This window comes from Gorilla gorilla, chromosome 9, assembly GCF_029281585.2.
Source record: "Gorilla gorilla gorilla isolate KB3781 chromosome 9, NHGRI_mGorGor1-v2.1_pri, whole genome shotgun sequence".
NCBI lineage: Eukaryota > Metazoa > Chordata > Mammalia > Primates > Hominidae > Gorilla > Gorilla gorilla.
Window position 1 is genome coordinate 69,364,766 of NC_073233.2, and position 27,169 is coordinate 69,391,934.

The 27,169-nt window shown below is 54.6% G+C and overlaps 1 long non-coding RNA gene across 1 annotated transcript; it reads left to right on the forward strand.

The window, feature by feature from the left end:
• The first annotated feature begins 7,383 nt into the window (after positions 1 to 7,383).
• Positions 7,384 to 26,468, forward strand: LOC134756451 (uncharacterized). Its single transcript, XR_010129123.1, has 3 exons — positions 7,384 to 7,519; positions 21,440 to 21,523; positions 24,428 to 26,468. It is a non-coding gene; the product is annotated as an uncharacterized lncRNA (long non-coding RNA).
• Positions 26,469 to 27,169: the final 701 nt, after the last annotated feature.

Genomic DNA, 27,169 nt, shown 5'->3' on the forward strand with positions numbered 1-27,169 from the left:
TGTGAGTGTGTACGAGGCCGTGTGTATGTGTGTGTGTGAGCGCGCCCGGGGCACCGCCGGCGCCGCCCGCCAGCCGCCGAACGCCGCAGCCACAGCCACCGCCTGCGCCCGCTGCCGGCCGCGCGCCGCACTGCACCCGCGCCCGCCGCCGCCCGAAGCCGCCCCGAGGGCACGGCCGCCGCCCCGCGCCCCGCCCGCTTCGCAGTCCCCGCGGGGAGGGCCGCCGAGCCCCACGGCCGGGCTCGTCCGGCCAGGGGATCCGGCTCCGCTGCGCGACCCACCCCCAGCCCGTGATCCCCCGATGGCCGCGGCCTGGCACCGGGCAGGGCCGCAGAGCCGGCCACCTCCTCCGAGGTGCCCTTTGGCTCCGATCCAAAAGGCGTGGAGATCCACTCCGGGTTTTCCGCTTGCTGGCGGCTCGAGGGCGTCAGCTCCGGACTCAACACCGCGGCGGTCGGGGCAGACGGACTGGTGTGTGCAAAAACCAGGAGTGGAATTTTTGGCAGCGCTGAGCCTGGGTCCGCCGGTCCGGTCTCTACAAGCTCGCACACAGGTGGAGCCGAAAGGGCTAAGATCCCTGCCCTCGGTGGGAGGTTTGGCCTAGTGACCCTCCTCACCTAACCTAGCCCCACGAAAGAAGAAAATAGACTTTTCAGCCTCTGGCTATCCCTCTATAGCAGCAGCTCCTCCTCTGATCCTCCCCTCTATTCCTTGACCCTAGCACTTCGGAGGGTAGGAAGGAAATCCCTCCTTCTCCTTCCAACCCTGGACCTCTCTTGGTCCTCTCTGCCTCTCTGCCGGCTCAGCACAGTCTAAATCAGGTGAACACTCATTTCTCTACAGAATTGGGATGATTTGATTCTGGGGCAGGGAGGAGAAGAGACCTGTCTCCTAAGGATATGAAAAACCCAGAAATGAACCATTAGTGGTATGGTAGGCACAGAGACCTCCCTGCACACACCTACACACGTAATCACCTACATACACACACACACACACACACACACACACAGACATGATGCCCCCCCCACACACACCCACACAGACATGCTGCCCACACAAAGAGACACATAAACTGACGCTCCCCACAATACAGGTGCTGCCCCTACCCTTCACTGAGGGGTCAGGTAAGAGGGCAAAATCCCTGGGTCTGTGGCAGCATCCTGCCCTCCCCTGTGCTGAGAATGCAGTTTGCAGGTGAGCCAGGCTTCCCAGAGTCAAGGATTATTATTTCCACCCTGAGAAATCCACTTTTGCTGGCTTTATACTGCACTACTCACACCCAGCCACACCTCCACCTGCCCACAGTGTGGAAGGCAGCCAGGAACAACCCTCTATCTCAAGTCTCCCCTGACACACACACAAACAGACCCCATCCCTTTGAAATCACTTGGAGGCTATCCCCAACAACCACCACACACACACATACACACATACACATTCACCTCCACCTACAGCTTTTCCGGTTGAGAAAAAGATAAGGAAGTTCCCCCAGCAAACCTCCATGAAGACTGTTCCAGTGGAGAGCAGATTTCCTGGGAATGAATGTTCTACATAAAAATGGAAGGAAAAAAGGCATCGTAGGTTAAGGCCACAATTCCTCAGTGGCCAGAAATCTCAGCCCTCACCCTCTGGGGAAGGGCCATCCTATTCCATACACCTCACAGCTGTCTTCCCCCCACTCACCCAAGTACAGCCAAGAACCCAGGAGTTATCTACACTCTGCTCTGGGGCCTGGCAAACCCCAGAAAGCTAAGCCAACAGGCTGGGACTGCAAGGTCTGCAACCTTGGCTCATTCCCCCCCCCACCCCAGCTGCCTCTCTCATTGCCCTAGTGAAGAGTAAACAGGGGCTGGGTATGGTAGCTCACACCTGTAAGCCCAGCACTTTGGGATGCCAGGGCGGGAAGATCACTTGAGCCCAGGAGTTGAGACCAGCCTGAGCAACATGGTGAGACCCCATATCTACAAAGAAAAAAAAAATTAGCCCAGTGTAGTGGTGCACCCCTGGGGTCCCAGCTACTCGGGAGGCTGCGACGGGAGGATGGCTTAAACCCAGTAGTTTGAGGCTGCAGTGAGCCATGATTGCACCACTGCCCTCCAACCTGGGCAACAGAGTGAGCCCGGTCTCAAAAAAAAAAGAGCAAATAGGGCACCCCTCACCCCCCCCCACAACAGATGGGCACACAGACAGGTTCCCTACTGAGGAATCTCCCCACTCCAGATCCCTCCACCCACCAATCTGAAAGTCCAGAGAGGGAGAGCAGAATTCCTCATCACCACCACCCAACAGGTCTTTACTAAGCATCTAAAGTTTTTCAGAGTTGACAGAGAGGACATCTGAGAGATGCCCCAGGCTGCCCCTTGCAAGTGTCAGGTGATGAAGGCAAGGCCTCTAGAGGAGAAGGAACTGACCCAGGGAGCTAAAGGCCCCGGAGCCAGCACCCTGGGGAGCTGGTGAGAGAACCTGGAGTAAGAATCACTCTGGTTGAGACTCCCAGCCCTTTGCTAACCACTGTGGGATTCATGAGGAGACCCAGTGCTTGCTCCCATCTGAGGGCTTATAGCCTGTTTCTTACAAGAATACGAAGCCCAGTCTCATCCTCTCCTCACAGGCATTAGACGGTCCTTGTTCCAGGATGTCAGAGCTGGACAGCTCCTCAGACACACAAAAGAAACGCCATGAGATATAGTTGTGCAAACTGCGGCTCTGGGGCATTGGGAATCTTGGGTAGTTTTTAAATTCCTGCCTGCAGCATTGACACAGAAAAAGCTTTGAAGACACCCCTTCTCTGGGCCTCAGTCACTTTGTTTAGGGGACGCAGAGTCATGGGAAAGAGGAAAGAATACAGATTTATGTGGCGCTGCCATCATTGCTGTGTTTACCCTGGGCAGACACCTCTGGGCCTCAGTTTCCTCGTCTCTACAATGGGAATAATAACACCTATTTCCTTTGACTATTGTTAAGTTTAAGCATGGTGAAAAAATCAAATCACTTAAAATGATACTTGGGGGACTGGGCGCGGTGGCTCACGCCTGTAATCCCAGCACTTTGGGAGGCCAAGGCGGGCAGTTCACAAGGCCAGGATTTCGAGACTAGCCTGACCAACGTGGTGAAACTCCATCTCTACTAAAAAAAAAATACAAAAATTAGCCGGGCGTGGTGGCATGCGCCTGTAATCCCAGCTACTCAGGAGGCTGAGGCAGGAGAATTGCTTGAACCCGGGAGGTGGAGGTTGCAGTGAGCTGAGATTGTGCCACTGCACTCCAGCCTGGGTGACAGAATGAGACTCCGTCTCAAAAAAAAAAAAAAGAAAAAAAAAAGATACTTGGAACATATAATTTATTCCTTATACTTTTTGAATGCCTTTATTATTATTGTTGTTGCTATTTGTTTACCCTTAACAGAGACGACACATACTCCCCATTCCCATGTGTTGCCTGTCAGGAAAGTTCTTCCAGATGTCTAACCATGAACCATTCTGCTGCATTAGAAGGCTAATCTCTCCTGCTGGAATATCGATGAGAGCCGAGCCAACTGTGAGCTTCTAGGAGCTGCTGGGCTCCTTGACCCTGCCAGCCTGAGCGCCAGAATCCAATCCCAATTCTCTTCTGAGTACTCACGGAGAACTGGGTAGAGGCAGTAAATGGAGCCTGCAGGAGTGAGCAGGTCCTCTGAGGAAAAAGATCAGAGGCTGTGGATCACCCCTGCCCTGCCCTTGGGTCTTGTCTCTCATTGGGGAGGGCCTGAGCCTCTGGGCGTTCAGCTTATCCCCTTCCAGCCCCTACAGGAGGGGTGCCCAAAGAGGCCCTCTCATTCTGTTTCGTTGCTGGTCCCCTGTCCTGGGTTCCATGACGTGGCAGGAAATGCGGGCAGCACCTGATTCCCCAAGGACTGCCCTGCTGTGTGCTGCAGACCCTTCAGGCCTGTTTCCGATCTGGCACCATCCTCAGGGCCAGGAGTCCTGGGTCGGCTTCAGGGAGGGACATTCTGTCCCTCAGGAGCAGATGCTGGGCCTGCACTCTCCCAAACAGGGCCCCTGAGGCTGCCTGGCTCTGTTGCTAGGCCATGGCTAGGAGGCAGGGCTCCTGAGTTCCCCTCTGGCCTCTACCTGGCATGATCTTCATTGTTGCTGTCTCCCCACAGTCCTTTCCCCCTACCCCCACCCCCTTGGCTATGGGCTGAATTATTAATAAAAATGCTGAGGAAGCTGTTTGTGCAGCTCACATGACAGAACAAACACACCTCTCTCCTTGCCATCATCCATGTGGCAAGAGACTCAGGCTGAGCATTCGCCTGATTCAGGAGGGACAGGCTGAGACCAGCTGGAAGGTGGCTGTGCAGGGCAACAGCAAAGCCCACTGGTGGTGACCGGCCAGGAGTGAGGACTTGTTCTGTCATCCTGTCCCTGCTCCTACCCCCTAGACTTCCCCTTCCTCCTCTGCAGAGGACAAGAGTCTGGAGAAGATAAAAGTATAAAGTTAACAGATATCTCCACCCCAGAAAGGACATGAGAGCAAACTACTAGGAGGCAGCTGCAGCCATCTCTATACCCACCTCATCACCATCAATACTTGCTGATCTATTGCCTCGTCTCGCCAGACCCAGTAACTACCAGATCTCAGAGGCCCACCCAGAGTCTATGCTTGTCACACTTCTGCCGGGTTCTGCTTTTGGGCCCTGGTGCTAAAAGACAGGGTTTGGACCCCAGCATCAAGGGAAGAATCTGAGACTCGAACTCGGGTCCTACCTCTGCCTGTTTCTCTGTTTGGCTTTGGCTGGTTACTTGACATCTCTGGGCCTCAGTTTTCTCATCTGTAAAATAAGGCTAAGAATTGCTCCACACAAAGATGTGAGAATACCCTGGGGAGATGGCAAGGGCTGGCTGTCTTTCCTGGTTCCCTAGGGGTAACCCCAGGCACCAAAGACCCTGCTGCAAGCTGACTTTCCATAGCTATAGGCCCCCAAGGATCTCTCAGGCCATGTTACAGGGCCAGAAACCATATTCCCACCCCACCCTCACCCTATCTGTCCTCCCACACCCCTTCACCCTGTAACCTCTTCATCCAGATTCTGGCTCTCAGTCTCTCTCTTCTCCATGGTCACCCTGACACTCCCCAAGTGTTTGGCTCAGCCCCTCAAATCCCTCACCACCCTTAAAAGATTAAAGTTGGTATTCCTTCTTCTGCCTTGGGACAGCCCCAGGCTTGGGCAGAAGTTTAGCCTTGGGCCTCTGCTCTGAGACATTCCCTACCCCTTGGGCATCTCTGGGACCCCTGAGACTGACTGAGGGCCTTGGGGGCTAGTGAGACCCCCTTCCTGGGATGCACTGTGGAAGCACCTCAGTTTGCTGATTACTAGGTGAGTGACCCGGGGTCAGCCCCTCAGTCCTTCTGAGCCTCATTTTACCAGTCTGTACCATAGGATGTTGTTTTTTAATCTTGACTGGGTCTTGGACCCCTGTGAAAATCTAATTAAGTCAGTGGACCTCTCCTCCCTAGAAAAGTGCATATACAAACACGGACACAACATTTTGCCCATAATTGGGTGTGTGTTTGGGGTGGGGGTCCTTCAGGTTCCAGATGAAAAGCCCCTGGCCCAGAAGCCTGCAAGACTGCTTCCAGCTGTCAGTCTGAACCCAGTTCTCTGCCGTCCCCATCCTCTCCACAGTGACTTTTGGGTGTGGGGGAAGAGGGGACAGTTAGGGAGGTGGGTTGCTGGTCTATCCACAGCTTTTCTCCCTCCTGCCTCAGTGCGCCCCTCCCCCAGCATTTCCTGTGGCTGGTGCCAGCTTGTCTGCAGCTCAGACCAGCATTTCAATCCCTCTTGGAACCCACTGAACTGGCTTCACCTGCCTTTCAAGGTATTTAAAGGTTCTTTGACCAAATGCTTTTTGATCCTCCGATGATGGGAACCAAGCAGAAGCTCTTTCGCCAACTGTCCCCCCTCCCCCCACATGATTAGTCTCTAAGAGCTCTTTTGATATTGCAGAAATCTTCTGTGGTTTGTTCAAAGCCCTGGGCCTTGGAGCCACCTCCCCCGGGGACCCAGGCCAGTCAGCTCCAGCCTCCACCGCCCATACCCAGGGGTGGCCTAGTTAATGGGGGCCTCCCAGCGCTGAACGACTCTGGCCTGAGTTGGAACCCCAGACCCGAGCCCAGCTGGTAGAGGGGTCAAGCCCCGCTCATCTCAGGGAGCCCAGGCCGAGTCTGGTAGTGTGGGGTGGGGGACCTGTTCCCCAGCCTTCAGCGGGCGGTGACTCTTCTTCCTGCCCAGCTGAGGCTGCACAGACAGGCATGCAGGCCCACGATGATAGCAACTGACCTGTTTCCAGGTCTGAGGCTGAGGCTGAGAAGGGGAAACTGAGGCTCTGAGAAGTCCAGGATTCAGGCCTTGGTGTGTGAGGGGGCAGGAGCCAGAATCCACCAACCCCAGACCTGCTCCAGCAGCCCCACCCCAGCCAGCACCACTCGCCGCCCGCGCTCCTGGTCCTCCAGGGCCGCGCAGAAGGCGCGCCTGGGCTGAGTCCCAGCTGCAGAATTCCTGGGGGGCGGGGGACGAGGCGTCTCCGCTCTTAATAGCTGAGCGCCCGCAAACGCCCGGCCTGGGCTCGAGGCCTGCCCCTCCAGCGACGGGCGCCCCCAGCATTGAAGTCTTTCTCTGCAACTTGGACGGACCCACCCAGAGCGCCCCGAGTATCCGGCCCAGGGCAGAGATGCGCGTGCGCGGAGGGGGTGCCGCGGAGCCCGCGTGAGCAGACAAATTACCGCGGACCTGAGAGGACGCATCCACGCCGGCCCGGAGGGAGGAGGGGGACGGTACACAGATGGGGGGCGGGGGACATGACTCTCTGAGGGATCCCCAACCCCAGGATTGAGGCCCCACCCTCTGCCCTAGCTGAAGTTGAAGACCTCAGTGGGGGTGGGGGCCTATCCCTCGCAGGTGGAAGGGTGATCTGCACCGGGAGAGCTGTGACTGTCCCAGTTCCGCGATCCCGGGCTCTGGGCTCAGGAGGATGACGGGAGGGGCCCCATCACTCCGAGAGCTGGGCGAGTTCAGGTGGCCAGGCCCTCTGCCTCACCAAGGCCTCTGGGGGAGCTGCTGGGCTCCTTGGTTCTGCCAGCCTGAGCGCCAGAATCCAATCCTGCTCTATAATAATCATCAGAGCAGCCGGCACACTTACTGAGCTCTGAGGGACTGCCAGGCCCGGGTGCCAAGTGCATAACACGCATTATCCCGCTTAATAGTCACAGAAGTCCCGTTGTGATCCCCTTAGGAAGGTGAGAGGGCTGAGGTGAGGGGCGTGGCTTGTCAGGGGCGTGGCTTGCCTGGGGCGTGGCCTGCCTGAGGTCGGGCAGCCGGCAGGGTGGAGGGACAGGTGGGAGTCACACCAGCTCCAACCAGGTCTAGAGCCCAAACCTTCAACCCCTGAGCTTTCCTGCCTTCGAGTCCTCGGAGCTCTCCTGGAGGCTGAGCAGGCAACAGAGCCTGCTCCTCAGCTGGATGTGGCCCGTGGGAGGTGAGGGGGCGCAGAGGCCGGGCGCCCTGGAAAGGAGGAAGAATGGGGGACCCCCAGCTCCGTGACTGCTTCATTTCCTGCTCTCTTCCTGCTCCCACCCCTCCCAACGGTGGGCGTCCCCCAAGGCTCTGTCCTCTCTTCCCTCTTCTTTCTCACCCACTCTCTTCGTGACCTCATCCACGCCCACGGCGTCAGCTTTTGCTTCATCCCCATTCCCAGCACTGTCTCTGGGGCCCTGACCTCCCTCCCAAGCTCCGCAGCTGTGTACTTAGTGAAGCCTCTCCACCAGGTGGAGGAAACATCACCTCCCTGGGGTCACCCCACAGCTGCTAAGGCCCCATCACTCTCTCAAGCCCCACATCGGTTCCCCAAATCCTCCCACTGCTCTTCCCCCACACCTAATTACTGTCCATATCCTTCAGACCCTTTTCTCTTCCCAGCCTCTCACACCCTGTTCTCAGACTCCTGAGCCACCTCCTTAAGTCAGACACTCAAGCCGATCAGCCTCCGCCTCACCTGGCTCCTGCCCAGTCGCTTGCCTCCCCCAGTCTTTTCCATCCAGTGCCCTCCCTCCCCGTGGTTTTCTTTTCTCTTTTCTTTCTTTTCTTTTTTTTTTTTTTTTTTTTTTTTTGAGACAGAGTCTTGCTCTGTCACTCAGGCTAGAGTGCAGTGGCAGGATCTCAGCTCACTGCAACCTCCATCTCCCAGGCTCAAGACATTCTCGTGCCTCAGCCTCCTGAGTAGCTGGGATTACAGGCGCCTGCCATCATGCCTGGCTAATTTTTGTGTTTTTAGTGGATACAGGGTTTCGCCATCTTGGCCAGGCTGGTCTAGAGCCCAAATGATCCGCCCATCTTGGGCCTCCCAAAGTGTTGGGATTACAGGCATGAACCACCTCGCCCGGCCTCCCTGTGGTTTTCTGAGACACAAGATCCAATTGCGCTGCTGGCTTCTCAGCCCCCGGGCCTTCGATGGCTCCCCATGCCTGCAGAAAGGAGCAGGTTAGCCTGAGATGGAGTCTGCCGCAGGATGACTTTTGACTTCCTCGTCTTGCCCAGTGCCCTGCCTTCAGCTAAAAACTGAGTTTCTCCCTATGGGTTTCCACCTTTCAAAGCCCATCTTCACTGTCACTTTGTCCAGGGAGCCATCCCTGATTCTGCCAGGTGAGTTTGAACGCTCCTCTTCTGTAGCCCCATGGCACTTCTCAGCATTTCGGTGATGGAGTTGTCTACGCTGATAGCATTTATACAGCTCTTCAATCCTGCTTTCTGTCCACCTCCTCCACCCCTGCAATGGACTGGGAGCTCTTTCAGGGCAAGGATCCCCCGTTTACTATCCACCTTCATCTTCCTCCTCTCAGGTTTTTTATTGATCCATTCAGCAAACATTAATGACGTAGCTGCTACGTGCTAGGCACTGCATATACAGAATCCTGCTCCTTCTCTGGGTAATTGTCATACAGTGCGACAAGTGCATTAACAGGTGGATTCAGGGAAACATGGCCCTGGGCAAGGATTTCTCCAGGCTCCCGAACGCCAGGCCCTGGCCTGAGCACCATGGGGGCGTGCAAGCTTAAACAAGACCAAGCCCTGCCCTCCAGGATGGTAGCTGTATAAAAACAATAGGATGTGTACAAAGGCAGGTCTGAACACAGTGCTTTGGGACCACAGAAAGCAGAGCAATGACCTTGGCCCTGGGGAAATCCTGAAGCTTCCCAAATGCCCAGCACCTTGCACCAAGCAGTAGCCTCGTAAATCTTTGCTGAATTAAATTGGTTACAGGAAGAAAGGGGACATAATAGAGACTGAAAAAGAAAATTAAGGTTATTGGGGCCAGGTGGCGGGGGATGACACAGCATTTTCACATCTGCATGAAGTCGCTTTGTCACCCATCCCAGAGGGATGTCTTGTGGACAAATGAGATCATGGACGTGCAGTGCTCTGAACACCTGGGAAGAAAATAACTATATAAATATCGGGGCTATTATTAGTCCATCCCCATCAGACCAGATAAGTCCTCTCCTTGTGGCCTCAGTTGCCTCATGGTAATATCAGCTGTGCCCTGTGGCAATTTGCTTCTCTCTCTGGGCCTCAGTTTCCCCATCTGCAACATGAGGACATACCATGAGATGATTTTGAGGGTCTCTGGCTCCTCCAGGGAGATGCTCCAGGGACAGCTGTGTCTGACTAGGGGATGCCTTTGGTCCTCTCTTGACTGCCACACCCTGGGCTGAGTTGGGGAGTCCTCATAATGTCACAAAGGCCACTCCCTGTCCTGTTTGTCTTTCTGGTCAAACAAGGCCATGCAGAACATGAGGCAAGTGTGGGCTTCTCGGCCGGAAGTTCCTCTCTAATTTCTGGGGAACAGCCTTAAGGCCTGTTTTCTGAAAAAGACCTCTGTGTGAGCCCCTTCCCTCCACTCCAGGTCTGAGGTCTGGGTTCCCCTGGGGAAGGCCCATCCCTCTCCAAATCCCCATTGACCTCTTCCTTTATGGCCAGAAGTGTTGGGGTGCAAGATGCTTCAGTGAAAGGGGATGGAAGCTGTAGTGAGAGAGAAGCTTCTCGCACAGGACTCTGATGCATGCTCCCCCATGACCTGTCCTTAGCTAAGGCACCACCACAACCCTGACCCTGAAAGCAGAGACCTTGGCCATGTCCCTACTTTCCCTCTTTTCCTTACCTGGCACATTTCATTGGTGGTGAGTCCTGGTCTTTTTCCTTCCTGGCTCCAGTCCTTTCCAGCCTCCCCTGCCCCTCATTCATGGCCCTAGCCTCGGTCCTCCCAATTTGCATCGACCTCCTCCTTGGGTCTCCTCCTCTGCCTCCAGCCTGGCTCCCTTCCCATCCACTGTCCTAAGGGCAGCAAAGCGCAAGTGTGACGAGGTTTCTCTTCAGCTCAAAGCCCTTCCATGGATCCTTAATTGCTCTTAGGAAAAAGCTCAGATTCCCTGTCTGGCAGGCGGGCCCTTCCTGACCTAACCAGAGAGGCAAACTCATCTTTGAGAGAGTTCTGAGGATGAGAAAAAGCTCACTAAGGGATGGGGGCGTGGGGAGCATTTCAGGGACAGGGAAATGTGATTTCAAAGGTGGGGAGATATGATGGAACCTCTCATCTGGGAAAAATCAGAAAGCAGATATGGCAGGAGGCTGGAGTGAGTGTCCAGGGTGTATCAGGCACACCTAGTGTGTTCCAGGCTCTGTTCTCATGCTGAAGATGCAGCAGTGACCAAAACAAACATCCCTGCCCTCAGGAGCTGGCATTTAGCAGAGGAAGGTAGCAATCAGCAATGAGCAAAAGAAGGAAATGTTATAGTGTGTTAGAAGGTGATGAGTGTTGTGGAAAAAGAAAAGGTGGAGAGAAGTGAGGGTTATCTGGGGGTGGATTGCAATGTTGAGACAGGGTGGTGAGGACAGGCTTCACTGAGAAGGTGGCATCTGAGCAAAGACTTGAGGGAGGAGAGGGATTTAGCCCTGCAGTTATCTGGATAACAGTGTACCAGGGAGAGGGAACAGCCAATGCAAAGGCTGTAGGGTGGGATAATGCCTGGTTTGTTGGAGGAAAGTAAGGGGGCTTGTGGGGCTGGAGCAGAGGGAGGATGGAGGTGGTCAGGAGAGTGTCGGGGGAGAGGCGAGGACAGGTCACTGTGAGAACTTAGGGAGATGGGAAGCAACTGGAGTGTTTTTTGTAAGAGGAAGGACATGAGCTGGTTTATATTGTAAAAAGATCACTCTGGGTGTGTGTGTGTGTGTGTGTGTGTGTGTGTGTGTGTGTGTAGGGAGTGGGGATAGCTGCAGGAAGACCAGTCAGGGGACTGCTGCACTAATCCGGGCAAGACGTGATGGTGGTTGGAATCAGGGTAGATGCTGTGGGGGTGGTTGGGAGGGCTTGGATTCTGGATCTATTTTGAAGGCAGAACCAACTGGATTTCTTGATGGATTGGACGTGGGTTGTTTCAAAAAGGGAGGAGCCGAGATCATCACGTCCAAGGCTCTGGCCTGAGCCATGGAAGGCTTGGATTGCCATTGGCTGAAATGGGGTTTGTGTTGGAGCCGCGCCCTTTCTCAATCAGTTTTTCACTATCACCCACCCTCAGGAGCCTTTTAAGACGTTTTTCTCTAATCACTTCCCCCTACGGCGGATTTTTTTTCTTTTTTGATGGAGTCTTGCTCTGTAGCCCAGGCTGGAGTGCAGTGGCGTGATATGGGCTACGGGCTCACTGCAATCTCCACCTCCTGGTTTCAAGCGATTCTCCTGCCTCAGCCTCCCGAGTAGCTGGGATTACAGGTGCGCACCACCATGCCTGGCTAATTTTTGTATTTTTAGTAGAGACGGGGTTTCATTGTGTGGCCCAGGCTGGTTTTGAACTCCTGACTTCAGGTGATCCACCCACCTCAGCCTCCCAAAGTGCTAGGATTAAAGGCGTGAGCCACCACGCCCGGCCCACAATGGAATTTTACCACCATAGCTATAATGTATACATGTTCATATACTTTGGCCCTTTGGAAAATTACAAACCATTGTAATATCAATATTTTTCTGTCCCCCCAAGAACCAATTTTTGCCCACTGGGGAAGGTGGCATCCTGTGGAGAAGGCATGTGTTGGAGCGAGTTTTGTAAGGGAGAACAGGCGCTCAGCTTGGCACACGTTGGACCTGAGCTATCTAGTACAGGGAGGGGACGCTGAGTGGATAGTGGAACATGTGAGGTCCAGGCTAGAGGTATGGATGTGAAAGTCATTGGTGTATATATGCTGTTGCCATGAGACTGGGTGAGCTCACCAGAGGAATGAGGAATGAGATCAGGACCAAAGTCTGGGCTTGGAGCACCCCATGTTGGGCTGTCTGGAAGAAGAGAAAAAAACAGCAAAGGAGACAGAGAGGGAAAGGTGAGAGAGGTAACAGAAAACCAAGTGAGTACAGTAGGTGGCCTAGAAGCCCAGTGGAAAGAGTGTTTCAGGGAAGAGGGAGGGCTACACTGCCATATGTCATGGGGTCGGGGGCAAGTGGCAGAAAGACTGAGAACCGACAGCTGAGTTTAGCCATGGGGAGGCCCCTGGAGATCTTGATAGGAGCATTTTATTTAGTTATTTATTTTTGAGATGGGGTCTCACTCTGTCACCCAGGCTGGAGGGCAGTGGTATGGTCCTAGCTCACTGCAGTCTTAACGTCCTGGGCTTGAGCTATCCTCCCACCTCCCGCCTTAGCCTCCTGAGTAGCTGAGATTTCAGATGTGCGCCGCCAAGCGTGGCTAAATTTTAATTTTTTTTTTTTTTTTTTTTTTTTTTTGAGACAGAGTCTCGCTCTGTCACCCAGGCTGGGGTGCAATGGTGTGATCTGGGCTCACTGCAACCTCCACCTCCCAGGTTCAAGCAATTCTCCTGCCTCAGCCTCCCGAGTAACTGGGCCTACAGGCATGTGCCACCACACCCAGCTAATTTTTTGTATTTTTAGTAGAGACAGGGTTTCACAGTGTTAGCCAGGATGGTCTTGATCTGCTGACCTCGTGATCCGCCCGCCTCAGCCTCCCAAAGTGCTGGGATTACAGACGTGAGCCACCGCGCCTGGCCTTAACAATTTTTTTTGTAGAGACAGGGTCTTGCTGTGTTGCCCAGGCTGGTCTCGGACTCCAGGCTTCCAATCCTCCTGCCCCGGCCTCCCAAATCGTTGGGCTTACAGGTATCAGCCAACATGCCTGGCCCATAGGAGTATTTTTGATAGAGTGGTGGGGATGAAAGCCAGATTGGAGTGGGTTTAAGAGAGAACAGGAGGAGAAGAACTGATGATAGTGGATAGAGACAACTCTGGGAGGAATTTTGTTGCAAAGGGGAACAAGGAATTAGGTGGCAGCTGCAAGGGAAGCAGGATCAAGGGCAGGTATGTGTAAGATGGGAGGAAAAACAGCCACTGACAGGAATGGTCTGGTGAAGAGGGATGGGATGACTTGCTGATCAGAGGGACTAGGCTCTGGTGCCCGCCTGGGGTGGTGGGTGAGGGCAGGCGTGGGCAGTCATCTCTCCTAGGACTCGGGGAGACAATGTGTGGGTGCAGAGGCTGGTGGGGGCGGATGTGTCCGTGTAAATCTGGAAGTACTTCTGAGAGACTGGATTGTCTTCAGGGAGTGAGAAACAAGGTCAACAGCTGAGAGTGAGGACGGGGGAGGGTGGGGTGGGATTTGAGGAGAGGAGATCGTGAGAAAGCATGAATCGCCCACGAGCAAGGGAGGGTGAACGGACTCAGTGGTAAGTGTGAAGAATCGCCAGCCGTGAGCCTTCCTGCCCCACTCGGGCTGGGGTCAGCTGCCCACCTCCGGGCTCCCGGGGCTCCCTGACCCCACTGAGGTTTAAGCCTTTACTGCTGTAGGAAAGGGTTACCAGCAAGCCCCGTGCAGTCAGGCAGCCAGCATTTGAATTCTCCTCCCGTGCTCACTGGCTGTGTAACCTGGCCAAAGTTTTTGTTTGTTTTCGTTAATTGTCTGCATGCCTCAGTCTTCTCATCTGTAAAGTAGGGGCGGAAGTAGGAGGAAGCACTCTGTGATATTGCTATCCTCTACTCTGTTGTTGCTAGTTTGTACTGAGGAGGGCTCAGTAAATGCAGAGTGAAGGGTGAATGAGGGGAGGGGAGTTTGCTTTGGGCCCCCACATGCCAAGGAGTGGGGAGAGGAGGGCAGGTGTCACAGCTCTGCCCCCGCGCACGGACGACTCCGACTCTCTAACCCCAGGGCTCAGCTCCCATCACGTGAACTGGGATCCCTGAGGAAGCTCTCAGGTGGGCGGCCACCAGCTGAGGACAGACCTCCCAGTGCAGCCCAGGACAGTCCCTAGCGCAGCCCAAGGCCAGGACCACACTGGCCGCTCCCTCCCCAGAGCCCACTAGTGTAGGGAGGAAGACAGGGATAGGTTGGCCCTCTTCCCCAACCCCACCCTCAGGACATCCTCCTCAGCCTGGCCCTTCCTGTTTTTCCTCCCTGGCCCCTGGAGGCCATTTCCTCCAAGGAGTCAGGGAAAGGTGTTGCTTTGTTTTCTCCTGAGCCCAGAGCTTTCTGGACTCATGAACCTCGGGATCTGGGCCTTTGAAACCCCCTGGAAAATAGACTTGCTGTCTAGTGCTGCCCCAGAGGCCCTGATGCCAGGATTGGGGGCGGGGACTCTGCTGAGGGTGTGGTCAGCGTGTGTGTGTGTGTGTGTGTGTGTGTGTGTGTGTGTGTGTGTGTGTAGGGGACAAGAGCATTCATGGGGACAAATGTGGCTTGGCTGGCAACAAACCACGGCAAGACCACAGGTTGGGAGCTGGCAGCCCTGGGAGGGGGCTCACAGTCCTGCAGGGAACCTGCTCTGTCATGCCCAGCCAGGGCCTCTTGCTCCTAAAACTTCACCCTCCACCCTACGACCCGGAGGTAGCAATAAAACCTCCCTCACAATAAAGAGCCACAAGGAGCAGGAACTAATGGGCAGAGCGGGCACTGGAGACTGTTATGAGAGCTTCAAGGTTCCTCACCATTCCTCGGTGCCTGCTGGGGAGGGAACCACTAAGTGCCACGTAGTGTGAGGCTGGGCTGGTGGTGGGGGCAGATGAAGTGCTCAGCAAGTCTCCAGCCTTGCCCTTCATCCCCTTAATGAACCAGCCAGCAACCACCAGAAGCTTCGTTCTCAGGCCCCAGTGGAGGCTGGTGCCTGCACTGACGCCTGGCTGCCTGATCACTCCTGTGTCCTATAAGCTGACTGCCTAATACAGCACAGGATCCCAGGAGCCTGGCAGAGCCTGGCCACTGCCCCGTCCCCACCCCTTTTCTCATCTGGGATGCCCAGCCCTGCCCCTCAGCCCTTCCCTCTGGGCATCCCAGAAGAGAAAATTTAAGTATCTCAGGTAGGGCCATGGCACAGGGTCCAGGAGCAGTCCTCAAGCTGGGAGACTTAAGTCATCACTTAGCAATGCCCTTCTTGTGCCGTGGGGGAAACCAAACAGAAAGGGCAGGGGACTTGTCTAAGGCTGCACAGCCATTCTTTCTAGCATGGCTGGTGGCCTCCCTCTGCAACAGGCAGACTCTGGCTTCTCTTCAGGTGCCAGTGGAATAAAAGAGGTCATCCCCTTTCTGCCCCTGCTACTGATGTCAAGCCAGAGCAGCATAGTACAGCGTGATAATGACTGTTCCATTTTGTTGAGGACCTACTATGTGCTGAGCAGTGTTCTAGATGCTAAGAAGACAGTGGTGAATGAGACAGAGTCTGTCCCCTTGGAGCTAATGTTGTTGCATTAAATTCTTGTAACACCCTATGTGGTAAGTGCTGCCATCTCCATTTTACAGGTGGAGAAACTGAGGCTCAGATAAATGACTAAGAAGTAAAGTGAGGTCCCATAGCCAGTGAATGGCAGAGCAGGGATTCGAACCCAGGTATATCAGACCCATCCATAGCCTGGCCTCCTAACCACTGTGATACACCAGAAAGAGCCCTGGTCTGGGAGCCTGAGACATGCATGGGTCACTCACTGGGGTGACCTTTGGCACGCCCTTCCTCTCCTTGGCCTGAGTTCTCTCATGAGTAGGTGATCCAGGAGGTTCCTTCCAGCATTTCTGCAATTCTGGAACATTGAAAGACCTGGAAATCTGGCTCCCCGGAAGATCCAGGCAAGAATTTCTCTTCTCCCTGTGATTGCATCCAAGTTGGTGGGACAGGAGCCCAGCGTGTAGGGGAGGAATAAAAGCTGTGGTCAGGCTTGGACCGCGACCTCCATGGCAGCCTGGCCTGGCTTTGTCACGGTCCTCTAAGTTATCCTGCATTCCGTTCCCACCACTGGGACTGGATACAGAAGGCCCTGTTCTAGTCCTGCCTCGGCCTCCTCTAACTTGCTGTGTGATTGGGGAAGTCTTGGCCCCTCTCTGGACCTCAGTTTGCACCTTTGCTGGATAAGACCATTGCTGATGTACCCCTGGCTCTCTGACCTAATCCCATAAGCTTGTTGAGCCCTTCACTGGGGCCCAGCCCTTTCCGGGCATTGAATTTGGCCTAGAGTGTCTGATGGTAAGGTACTCCACTCCCACTCCTCACCTCCGCCTCCCTATAAACCAGGAAGGGAAGAATGACTTGCTTCAAGCTGGTCCTGGGGTTCCCCTCCCACCCTCTGTCCCCCATTTCCCCATGCCTAGTCTCTGAGTCCTCAGCCCCACCATGAAGGCTGTTTTCTTTCCCCGTTCCCCTCCAGCCAGTGAGGTGGAGGTGGGAGTAGGGGGAGAAAATATAGGGGAGCAGCCAGAGGATCACGACAGGTAGGGCTGGGGGTTGGCAAGGGCTCTGCAGAGACCACGCTCCCCTGGAAAGGCATTTCTCATCGTGGGCATGCCTGCCAGGTAGTGGGAGGACCATTTCTTTCTTTTCTTTTTTTATCATCATCCAACGTGGCTGGGAGTGAGGGGGCTGAGGGAGAAAGTCTCCTGAGATGGGAGAGAAGCCAGGGGTCTGCAGCTGGCCTGGGCTCAGATTGGTGGGCAATAGCATTCAGGGTCTCCCCCACCCCACTTCCCCCTGCAGACCCAGGCCCAATCCGGGCTGCACCCCTAGCTAGGCAGGGGAAGGGCTGGGCCTTCTCTTCTCTCCTCCAGGTCTCTCGTAAGAATGACATAGGAGCATAAGTGCCCCACCCCATTTGACAGATGAGGCTGAGGCTCAGAGCAGAGAAGTGACGGGCAGGTTAGGTGCATGTGGTAAGTGACCAGCCACCTGGGAGTTATCGGGCCTCTTCCGGCAGGAATAGGGGTCTGGGAAGCCCACCCAGTGGGAGAGAACTATCTGTCCTCCTTTCTTAGTGGGGTGGGGAAAAGGCAGTCAATAGAAGAAGCAAAGAGGCCAGCCTGACTCCTGCGAGTTCCCAGAATCTATGTGCTGTCTCCAGACTCCAGAACTCTGCCTGGGTGCTCCCACTTTCTGGAACTGCTTCCCCTATCTGGCTAACTCTTACTCATTCTTCAAGTCTCAGTTTAGATGTTGCCTCTTCCAGGAAGCCTTCCCTTATTTCCCCAGGGTTAGGTAGCACTGCTGTGTGCTCCCACTGCTCCCAGGGTTCCCCCCATTAGGGCATGAATCACCTGCTTTGTTGTATTTCTCCTCCTCAGACAGGGAGCTCTTTGAGGGTAAGGCTGTGCCTTGTCAGCCTCTAATATCTATCCCCAGACCCAGTGTGGAGCTGAATACAAAGCTGGCCCAAAGAGCTGTTTGTTGAATTGGTGAGTGACTGAATGGGCATCTATAGAGATCAACTATGTGTCAGTCCTGTGCAGGGGGGTCCAATGTAAAGGAGGCCCCCACCCTCCTGGAGTACCCACCTGTGCAATGGCCCAGGACGCTGTCTGGACAGAGCCTGGACAAGGCGAGGTGAGCTCAGAGAAGGGAAAGATAGCTTTGGAGTAGGGATACTGGGAAGCTCTGGGAAGAGGTCCAAGAGTCTTGGTATGACAAATTGTTTGGGGCAGGTTTAGGGCTGGGGGTTGGTTTAGTGACCTCAGAAGAGGCTGCTTTGTCCAGAGCCCAGGACTGTGCCTAGGAATGGACCAGTGAGGGGGCCGGCTGAACAGGGAAGCTGAGTCACGTTCTGGAGAGCCATTTCCAGGTGAAACCAGAAAGGGCAAGCATCATGCTCAAGGCAACACAAGTGGGCCACAGCTCCCAGCCAGGGCTCTGTGCCACCCATGCCCCGCTTCTGCCCCCTGGCAGCGCCCTGGCTCTGAGTGAACAAGCTGCCCCATTCCCTGGGGATGCATGCAAACCAGGGGGAGGTGACAATAAGGGCTTATCAAATGGCTTGTAGGAGGCAGCCACAGATTTCAGCGGCTGTGTAGTGTGGGTCTAATGTTCACTTAGCAGAGCGACAGCCCGAAAAGTCGGTGCTCGCGCTCTGACCCTGCTGCGGCCGAGGCTGTTGAAGCCACAGAAAGCGAGTCACTCAGTAGACATCAAGCTCTGCGCTGGGGCTGGTGTAGGTGGGGTGTGGGGCTGGAAGAAATCTGAGTTTCCAGACGCCAGACCATACTGGCGGCCCCAGCTGGCTGCTCCTGGGGGAGGAAAGGAAGCTACATTTTTGGTCTTGGACAGGCCAAAAGCCCGGAGTCAGAGCTGTCCATCTACAGACGGGGAGGGGAGGAGGCGTAGCCCTGGGGAACCCACCGCTGAGTGACTTGTTTCGCTTTCCTCACGAGCCTCTGCTGTTTCTCTGAGTGTCCTGGGATCCCTCCTCTGAGGGGCAGGAGGGGAGGGGTCCTGCCCTGAGCCAGCCCCCAATTACCTACCCTGGAAATGAGTCCCCACCTGGGCCACATGGGGAGGGACTGAGCTCAGGGCTTTACTGAAGGTCAAAGCCTCTCCTTTCTGAAGTCCAAAGAGGCATCCTCACCTCTGAGCCCACCCACAGGGCCTGGGGGTCTGCCTCTGCCCCGTCTTCCTGTGCGACTCCAGGCAACTCCTCAGCCCTCTCTGGGCCTCAGTTTCCCCATCTGTTAAGTGGCTGGAAAGGTCTCCAAGCTCTTGTCCTTCTTCAGAATCTTGTGAATGATGCATAAGGCAGCTGCCCACACCCTCCCTGGCCCTGCTCTGCTTTTCTGTCCTGCGCGGCATGGGGTCTTTGTTTTGTTCATGGCAGTACCTGCAGCCCTGGAGCAGTCCCTGGTGCATAGTAGGTGCTCAGTAAATACTGGTGGTTTTTAAACTCCCAGAAGCCACCCCACCTCCTCGCTGCAGGTCCCTTCCTCTTGGAAGGGTTTCTGATTCATCCCCTTCTCATTCTCCAGGTTCTGTTTTGTCCCCTCCTAGGCTGGGCTGCATTACAGACTCCTGTGCACGTGTTGGTATGCAAATCTGGAAGCCTCCCCCCTGTTTCTATTCCACCTTCTCCTTTCCATCGTGGGTGCGTGGGAGCCATGTCTTCTTTTAGATCCCCCTGGCGCGGCTAGGATGAGTGCCAGGGCCTTGGTGGTACAGCCAGTGCTCCATAGAGCTGTTTACAGCCTGCCAGTGATTCACCCACAACAACTGAGAGAAGGCTCTGCCCAGGCGGGGCCGAGGCCCAGGGGAAGCAAGGGAGACCATGTCTTCAAAGCCCACTGGGATCTGGAAATAGGGGCCTGAAAGACCTCTCAGAATAGCTTTGGCCTAGGAGAACAGGGATTGGGATTTGGGGGTCCAAGCTGGGCCAGGATTGAGAGAATTTGTTCTGGCTCAAGCCTACTGATTCATTCATGTCCAAGCCTTTTTCAGCATCTCTCCCTGCGCACCTTGGGCTGAGAGCTGGGGGCTCTGCAATGAACCAACCTGGGTCTGGGGCTTCAGAAGCTTGTAGGGTGATGGAAAGGGGGCTGGGCATCATGAGCCACAATAGAGACAGCCACGGGTGACGTGCAGGTGCAGCCAAGGTTGTCATTCATTCAGTGGACTGAGGCTTCATCGAGGAAGGGCTGTCCTAGCAGAAGAAACAGCACATGCCAGGACACAGAGGCCACGCCCAGCAGTGAGTGGTTGGATGAAAGGCCTGCCTTCCTGTTCTACATGGCTCTGGCCACCCCTCTGGTTTTTTTTATCTGTAAAAGTGGAGATGGTAGCCAGGCGCAGTGGCTTATGCCAGTAATCCCAGCACTTTGGGAGGCCGAGGCGGGTGGATCACCTGAAGTCGGGAGGCCGAGGCGGGCAGATCACCTGAGGTCAGGAGTTCGAGATCAGCCTGGCCAACATGGCAAAACCCCGTCTCTACTAAAAATACAAAAATTAGCCGGGAGTGGTGGCACATGCCCCTGTAATCCCAGCTACTCGGGAGGCTGAGGCAGGAGAATCACTTGAACCCAGGAGGTGGAGGTTGCAGTGAGTCAAGATCACTCCACTGGACTCTAATCTGGGCAACAGAGCGAGACTCTGTCTCAAAAAAAAAAAAAAAAAAATGATGGAGGTGGTGTTGCTTGAGTAGGAGGTTAGAGGTTGTCCCAAAAGTTTCCCATGGGCCTCTCCAGCTCTGACACGGGGATTCTGTGGGAGTGAGAGGAGGCGAGTTGCTGACAGGGCAGGGATCTGGGTGACAGTGAAGTCCTGGTGGCTGGGCAGGGAGGACAAACAGAGCTGTCTGTTTAGGCAAGGAGGGGAGCTGGGAGGAGGACACTGCCAGCCAATTGGACTGTCTCTCCAGGCCCAGTGTTTGCCGATGGAATAAGGGAGTCAGGTGTGTCAACAGTGGGCAATGAGGTGGCTCTGCACTACACACACACGGGCTGTTCCTGGACTAGGCCGTCAAGATGGCCATGTAGCGCACTGGCTGATGGGAGCCCATGGAGCCCAGTGCACTTGCCCATTGGGTGCTCAGATGGCTCAGCCCAGGCCGCGTCTCTCTCCAGGCCTCTTCCCCTGTCTCTCTGGCTCAGCTTGAGGAAAGGGGCAGGGGCGTGACCCATCCCACTGTGGGAGGGGAGAGAGCCTCCCACCTGCTCCTGACCTCTCCGGGCACATCCCACCACATGAGTTCTAGTCTTGACTCTGCCACCAACTTGATGAGTGACCCTGGGAGTCCCTTCCCTCTTTCAACTTCAATTTCATTACCTGAAAATGAGAGGCTGGGAGAGAGGTTTATGAGCAATTTGCCAATGGGACCCCATCTTTGCTTCCACCAGAGCAGTTCCGATTTAAGCAGTTTGCCTAATGAGCCCTTTGAGCCCTGAGCAATTGCTGAGTGTCTACTGCATGCCAGGTGGGCACAGAGTCATGTGGGGCAGCCAGGTTTTCCAGTCTCAGTGTGTCCCTTCTTTAGAAGGGGAGTCTTCCATCTCCAACTGTACACTGGGGCCGCGTGTGGTTCTGCAGTTCTGTGAGGAGACCCAGAGTCATACGCACTGTGGTTCATACCCCAGAGCTGCCATTTGCTAATGGTGTGACCTTCTGTAACCCCTTTGTGCCTCAGGTCTCTCATCTGGGAAGTGGGATGATAGCGCCAACCTAGCTGGATTGCTGTGACTGCCAGCACAATGCCTTCTAAGGGTTCAAGGTGGGTGCTCAGTAAGCTGCTCTCATGACTAGCAAGGATCCTGATGGTCCTCCCAGTTCTAGGAAGGGGCAGCCATGCAGAACAAGTCTCAAAAGCCAGCAGGAGCAGGAGAGGAGGATTGAGAACCCCCAAATTGATAGGCAGCCTGGGGCTGGGTGGGGCAAAAGGTACTGGGAGGTGGTGCCTTTGCCCTTTCCCCTTCCACTGCACCCCGTCCACACTCCATAGAAGTCAGCAGTTCAAGTGTCCTCTAATGCACCCCACACCCCAACACACAACACACAGGAGCCCCAGGCCTCAGATGGGAAAAACACTGTCTGGCACTAGGTCTGGTTGGCTGGAGAAGTGGGGAGGGAGCCAGACAGTCCTTCCATCATGCAGATGGAGAGACCTAGAGTCTCAGGCGTTGGGAAAATGAGTCATTTAACATCCGTCAGGACCCAAGCCTCCTGAGCCCCCAGCCTGGACCCCTGCACCCCCTCTGGGGAGCAGAGTGAGACACAGAGCTCCCTAACACTAGACCAGGTGTCCCTTAGCTCCGCTCTTCTAGGAGGCTCCCTGAGCACACCCTCTGCGGAGCCTGACTCCCACAGGAGAAGCAGATGGTGCCAGAGTCTGCTAGGAACTGGCTGTCCTGGAGCCCAGCTGTTGCACAGATGTGAGGGGGGAGGGTGGAATGGGGGTTGCGAAGGCAGGAACCCTTGGCAGCTCATGCCTGAGTCACCCGTCAGCTCCGGGAGTGGTAATGAGCAGATTAGGGTTATTACAGCCAAATGGCTCGGAGCGCACTTGCTCACCCGAGCAACCGTCGGCGAAGGGCTGATCGCCCACGACTGCCACGGCCGTCACGCCAGGCCCGCCTCTCCCTTGCCTTCTCATTGACTGTGCCGCTGCCAAGGCAGCCTCTGTGGCCTTCACACGCCTCATTAGAGCTGCTGGGGCATGCCCACCAGCCCATGGCCCAGACATCACCCCACCCACTCCTCTTCCCAGGTGTGTCAAGGGGGACACAGGAGTCTGACCTGGGGCCTCGATAAGTGGGCACAGTGATCCCTGACTAGGGAAACAGGTGTATAGTTCCCCACCCACCTAGAATTGGGGCAAGCACAGGTGTGGCAGGGATCCAGCCTCCAGGGCCAGTCCTTGTCTGTCTGGTCACCTAGCAGGGGTCTAAAACCAGTGAGGTCCCTCTAGGTCTGGGCCAGGGACACGTCAATCTCCAGGGAGGGCGGCTCCTCCTTCCCCACTGGGCCCATGTTGTCCCCTCTGCTCCCTCTCAGAGCAGGAAACAGAAACAATCTGTCCCAGCAGCCCAGGGCTGGGAGGCGGGGCTGAGTGTCACGGGTAGTAATGATACCGAGTACCAAATCGCAGAGATGGATGGACGCTTACTATGTCCTAACAGGCACTGAGTGCTGGACGTGTGTCTAGCCACTTTGTCTTAACAATAGCCCCATGCGTGAACAGATTGAGCATCCCGAACCCCCAAATCTGAAATCCAAAATGCTCCAAAATTCAAAACTTTTTGAGTACCCACATGACTGACGCTAAAAGGAAATGCTCATTGGAGCCTTTCGGATTTCAGATTTGGGATGCTCAACAGATAAGAATAATATAAATATTCCCCAAAAAATCTGAAATCCAAAACTTGTTTTCGTTTTTGTTTTTGTTTTTGCTCTGAGACGGAGTTTGCTGTTATTGCCTGGGCTGGAGTGCAATGGTGCGACCTCGGCTTACCGCAACCTCCACCTCCCGGATTCAAGCTCCAAGCAATTCTCCTGCCTCAGCCTCCCGAGTAGCTGGGCTTACAGGCATGCACCACCATGCCTGGCTAATTTTGTATTTTTAGTAGAGACGGGGTTTCTCCATGTTGGTCAGTCTGGTCTCGAACTCCTGACCTCAGGTGATCCACCCGCCTTGGCCTCCCAAAGTGCTGGGATTATAGGCATGAGCCACTGCACCCGGCCCGTTTTTTGTTTTGTTTTGTTTTGTTTTCTTTTGAGACGGAGTCTCGCTCTGTCGCCCAGGCTGGAGTGCAGTGGTGTGATCTCAGCTCACTGCAAGCTCCGCCTCCTGGGTTCATGCCATACTCCTGCCTCAGCCTCCCGAGTAGCTGGTAGTACAGGCGGCTGCCACCATGCCTGGCTAATTTTTTGTATTTTTAGTAGAGACGGGGTTTCACTGTGTTAGCTAGGATGGTCTAGATCTCCTGACCTTGTGATCTGCCTGCCTCAGCCTCCCAAAGTGCTGGGATTATGGGCATGAGCCACCACTCCCGGCCTGCTTGTTTTCTGAGATGGAGTCTGGCTTTGTTGGCCAGGCTGGAGTGGGCTCACTGCAACCTCTGCCTCCCGGGTTCAAGCGATTCTCCTGCCTCAGCCTCCCAAGGAGCTGGGATTACAAGCATCTGTAAACACGCCTGGCTAATTTTTGTATTTTTAGTAGAGACAGGGTTTCACCATGTTGGCCAAGCTGGTCTCAAACTCCTGACCTCAGGTGATCCACCCACCTTGGCCTCCCAAAGTGCTGGGATTACAGGCGTGAGCTACTGCGCCCAGCCAACAGGGGCAGTAGGCTTTTCTTTTCTTTTTTTTTTTTTTATTTTTTGAGACAGGGTGTCGCTCTGTCACCCAGGCTGGAGTGCAGTGGTGCAATCATAACTCACTGCAGCCTCAGCCTTCTGGGCTCAAGTGATCCTCCTGCCTCAGCCTCCTGAGTAGCTGGGACTACAGTTGTGCACCACCACACCCAGCTAATTTTTTAATTTTTGTAGAAGTGGGCTCCCACCTCGGCCTCTCAAAGTGTTGGGATGACAAGTGTGAGACATGATGCCCGGCTCCAAGTATTTCTGATAAGAGATATTCAACCTGTATTGTTGTCATCATTGTCATATCCATTTTATAGATGAGATTACTTAGTCCCAGATGGGTTAAGTAACTGGCCCAAGGTCACAGCGCTGGTAAGCAACTGGGCTTCAATCCAACCATCCTGACTCCAGAAGCCTCTTTGAACTACCACCTTCTGCACCTGCCCCAGGGCTTCTTCGCCTGAGCCGGTGCCTTGCTGCCGCCCTGCTCATCTCTTCTGGGAAGATGCCTCTCATCTTGCCAGCCCTCAAGCCAGAAGCCTCCGGTGCTGCCCTAGGGCTCCCTGAATAGGCATCCCTCCTGGTGTTCAAACCACATCCTTCCTGGCTAACCTTCCATTCCCCAGGGTAGCCCTCCACACTTTGGAGCCTCAGCTCACCTCTCACTCTTACGCTTCAGTTTCACACTTCCCTTCTGAATGGTCCCACCTCTGTGCTTTTGCTTAAGCTGTGCACACTTCCCAGAGTGCTCTTTCCCCTATGTCTGCCTGTGCTCCAATACCCTATGCCTGAGCTGACCCATGACATACAAGCACCTACAGAGGCCTGGGGGAAGGAGGCAGTGGTAAGTGTGTCAGTGTGGGGAGTCAGTGAAGAGGTTTGGGGCTTTAGGGTCAGTTATGTGACTTCAGGGCAAGTCCCCATCTCCCCGAACCCCAGTTTCTGCAAAATGAAGATATCCATCCCAGCTTCTCCCGAGGTTTATAATGGTAATCTGTGAGGTTCTGGCACACGATGAATCCATAACTACCCGTTGTGACAAGTTCCCCACTTGTGAAGTCAAATGAAGACCCCCTGGTGTTGACACTGCAGGAAAACCTGTGCCCGAGCACCTTGTCCCTAGGGAGAACTCTACCTTCAGTGCCTCTCTGAACAACAGGGCCAGGAAGGGGTCACTGTATAGCAGTTGGTCCCTAGTGGCCAGTCCTGGCAGAGGGCCTTTATCCCACTTCCAGTAGCCCAGCACCAACCATCCCCAGCTCTGGGTGGGGGTGGGCAGCACCCTCCTTCCTCCACATTGTTGCCACCTCAGAGAGTCAGAATCCAGGGAGACAGTCTCCTGGCAGCGGAGCTCCTGCTACCCGCCATGGGTGTCTGTGATGCTGCCGTGCCCACTGGGGGCTGCAGGCACTCCAGCATCAGGATGGACTAAATCTTGGGAGTGGGAAGGGGACTCCAGCCAGGGGCACTGGAGACAGGGCCAGCCTGAGTGCCTGCTTCTCCCAGGGGCAGGTGCCAGCATGGTGCACCCCTCAAGGAGTGTGGCAGGTAAGACTGAGGTCCTGGCTGCCCCAGGCTCCTGTGCCATCAAGAGGGAAAGCACCTGGAACAGGTATACAGTAGATGCTTAGTGATGAGGAGAATCTTCACTTGGTGGAATTCTGAACACTTTGGGTACCAGCAGAGTCAGAGTTCCCAGGGGAGGAGGCAGGCATTTGATAACGGATGTCTGGAGGATATAGCATGTTCAACCTTCCCCCCTCCATGAGAGGAAGTGGTGACCTCAACCCCAGCACCCTCCTCTGCCCATTCACACGCACCCACTCCCACCTCTCTGCCAGCCTTAGTTGGATGTGGAGCAGAATGTAATGAGGACTTACCTGTCCACAAGGACTTCACAACCGTTCCAAGGCAATGGATGAGCAGGTGCTAACGCAGCCCCTCAGTGTCCCCCTTCCCTTGCTTTTGGGGTGGGCTTGGGGCCCCCGGGGGGTCCTAACTCACTGAAGATACCAGGGCCCAGCTTCTGAGTATTCCTAGAGGCCATTTCTACCCCTAGAAACTTTACATGGAGCCAAAAGCCCATTTGAAGCTCAGTCTGGGCCAGGAGAGGCTAATCATAAAATGGATATTTTTTAAGTGTACAGAAATAAGAATTTATTTTTGAAGACATGATTTATATTTTGAATGGCTAATGCACTCACGTGATTCAAAATTCAAAATTCCAAAAGAACCGACAGTGCAAAGTCGCTCCTCCTTTTGTCCCCACCACCCAGTTTCCCTCTGCAGAGGGAACCTTGTTGCCAGTTCTTGTGTGTTCTTCCAGAGATCTTCTATGTATAAACCATCATCCTCCTAGGAATTCTCATTTGTTATCCTTTTAAAATGCACACACATCCTGCTCTGTACCTGGCTTTCTTCCCTTAAAAACACATCTTGATTATTGTTCTATGTCACTTGCAAAACAGGTTCCTCATTCTTATTTTGTGGCTGCAGATGACTTCATTGTATGGAAGGACTGCACATTATTTAACTGATCCCTTATTTTTTGTTTTTCGTTTTTTGTTTTTTGAAATAGAGTCTCGCTCTGTCACCCAGGCTGGAGTGCAATGGCACAATCTCAGCTCACTGCAACCTCCGCCTCCCAGGTTCAAGTGATTCTCCTGCCTCAGCCTCCTGAGTAGCTGGGATTACAGGCATGCACCACCACGCCCGGCTAATTTTTGTATTTTTCATAGAGACGGGGTTTCACCATGCTGGCCAGGCTGGTCTTGAACTCCTGACCTCATGGTCCACCCACCTTGGCCTCTCATAGTGCTGGGATTACAGGCATGAGCCACCGTGCCCGGCTGATCCCTTATTGATGCACATTTAGCTTGTTTCCGATGTTCGGTAATTACATGAAACGTTGCAATAAATAACTTTGTACACATCCCACTTCAAACGTGTGCTAGCGGACCTGTGGGAAATTCCCAGGAGTGGAACCGCCGGGTTAGACGTGGCTATGCACAGTTGCGAAGGAATGGAGAGGTCGGATGGCCCTCCTTGGAGATTACACC